The sequence below is a fragment of the Spinacia oleracea genome, chromosome 1, assembly GCF_020520425.1.
Source record: "Spinacia oleracea cultivar Varoflay chromosome 1, BTI_SOV_V1, whole genome shotgun sequence".
Lineage (NCBI taxonomy): Eukaryota > Viridiplantae > Streptophyta > Magnoliopsida > Caryophyllales > Amaranthaceae > Spinacia > Spinacia oleracea.
Window position 1 is genome coordinate 89,567,402 of NC_079487.1, and position 2,430 is coordinate 89,569,831.

The 2,430-nt window shown below is 44.1% G+C and overlaps 1 non-coding gene across 1 annotated transcript; it reads right to left on the bottom strand.

Annotated features, from left to right (window-relative positions):
* Nucleotides 1-506: 506 nt before the first annotated feature.
* Nucleotides 507-613, bottom strand: LOC130466494 (small nucleolar RNA R71). The gene has a single exon (XR_008926718.1). It is a non-coding gene; the product is annotated as a small nucleolar RNA R71 (small nucleolar RNA).
* Nucleotides 614-2,430: the final 1,817 nt, after the last annotated feature.

Genomic DNA, 2,430 nt, shown 5'->3' on the forward strand with positions numbered 1-2,430 from the left:
CTGAACGGACCTTTCGTAGACGGCGTAGATTCGTTGAACAGTTGAGAGACTATTCTGACTCTGAATCCGACCATCTGATTAGCAATCTATTCCATACAGATTCAGAGATGGGTGACCAAGCACCACCACCCCCACTTGTGCCAAGGCTTACAGACTATTCTAAACCAAGTCTGTCTATGCTTCCCAAGGCAATCATGCCTTCCATTGCGGTCGAGAATTTCAAGATTGAACCCCAACTGATAAACATGATCGAGAGACACCAATTCGGTGGGGAAAAGGGTGAAGATCCCAATCTCCACATTCAGTCTTTCATTCAGTATTGTGCCACCATTAAGCAGAAGAATTTAACACCGGAGCAGACTATGGAGATACTCTTTCCATTTTCATTGAGTGGGAAGGCCAAGCTATGGATTAACAGTCTCAACCGCGCAGCTATGAAAATCACCGATTGGAATTCTTTAGCCCTCGCATTCTATGTTAAATATTTCCCACCTGAGAAGACAGCTCGTCTGAGGGGTCAGATATTAGGTATCTCTCAACAAGTAGATGAGAGTTTGTTCGAAGTTTGGGAGAGATTCAAGGACTTGCAAAGAGAGTGCCCACACCATGGTTTGGATGACTGGTTCCTGGTTCAGCAGTTTTACAATGGTCTGGGTAATGAGTCTAGGTGTCTTTTGGATTCAGCTGCCAGTGGAAGATTTATGCAACTGGAGGTGCCTAGAGCTTTGGAGGTGATTGAGGAGATGGCCATCCATAGTGCCCAATATGGGAATCCTAGAGGTTTTTCCGACCGAGGTGTCAAGCATGAGATGAATTCTATTGAACAACTTACTGCTCAGCTAACTGCCCTACATCACAAGCTCGACAATATACAGATCGCATCTTCCCAATCCACCCAACATGCTAGTGTCGCTGCAATGAGTGCCCAATCTGCTAATGTCTGTAATAGTTGTGGGATGCAGGGCCATTATGCACAGGTATGCCGAAGCTCCATCGAACAATGCAATGCATTCCAGTCCTACAAGCAGAACAATCCGTATTCCAACTCATACAATGAGGGGTATAAAAATAACCCCCTATTATCATATAGGAGTACTAATGTTCAGAACCCCCACCAAATTCAACACCCTCTACCACCACAGCAACCCTACCAACCGCGGAGCAACTACAACTCGCAACCTAGTGGATCACCTGGCTTACCACCACAACCTCAACCCACACAACCTGATCCCATGCTTGTAGAGATGAGGAATATGATGTTGGAATTGCAGAAATCTCTAAGCGAAAAGGATGCCAAAATCGATGCCCTCACTGCTCATAACAAGATCATGGATAAACAGTTGGCACAAATGGCTACCGCTCTTGCAGAGAGACCCAAAGGTCAACTCCCTTCACAGCCTGTGACCAGAGAGTCTGTAAATGCTGTCACTCTGCGGAGTGGATATGAGTATGATGGGCCACCTATGACTATAGAGGAAGGGGTTGAAGTATCTGTTAGTGGTGTTGTGCCAAGAGAAAGTGAGAAGGTGGTCAAGGATAAGGAAGCTGACACAGGGGTTGAGAAGAAAGTTGAGATACAAGTTCCACCTATCAAACTTCCCTTCCCTCATCGTCAGCTAAAGAACAAGCTAGACAAGCAGTTTGGTAAGTTCTTAGAAGTGGTAAAGAATCTGCAGGTAACAGTCCCTTTCACTGAATTAATTACTCAAGTACCTGCATATGCTAAATACATGAAAGACATCTTGACTAGGAAGAGAGCATTTAGTGAGGTGGAGACTGTTGCATTTACTGAGGAGTGCAGTGCCTTACTACAAAATAAGTCTCCACCCAAGTTGAAGGACCCCGGGAGTTTCTCTATCCCGTGTAATATTGGCAACCTTTTTATTGACAAAGCCTTATGTGATTTAGGTGCCAGTGTTAGTGTCATGCCCCTGTCTGTATGTACTAAGTTGAACATGGGTGATTTAAAAGTTACCAACATAACTCTGCAAATGGCCGATAGATCTGTAAAATACCCCCTAGGTGTCTTAGAAGATGTGCCTGTTAGAGTAGGTAAATTCTTTATTCCTGTTGATTTTGTTGTTTTAGACATGGAAGAGGATAGGCAAATTCCTATTATTTTAGGTCGGCCTTTCCTACACACTGCGGGGGCAATCATAGATGTCAAGAATGGCAAGTTGACGCTAAATGTGGGAGATGATAAGGTTACTTTCAATTTAACCCATGTTGCTAAGAACCCTATGGTAGAGGAGTCATGTTTTGGAGTCAATATTTCTAATGATTATTTTAATACCGAATTGACTCATACTAACTCTAATAACTCCTCGGAAAAAGCACATGTTTCAAATTGTCTTGCAGGTGGAGGTGATCAGAGTATGCACTCTTCGGCATGGGTTCGAAAGAAGGGACGGATTGATGATGCCACGACCC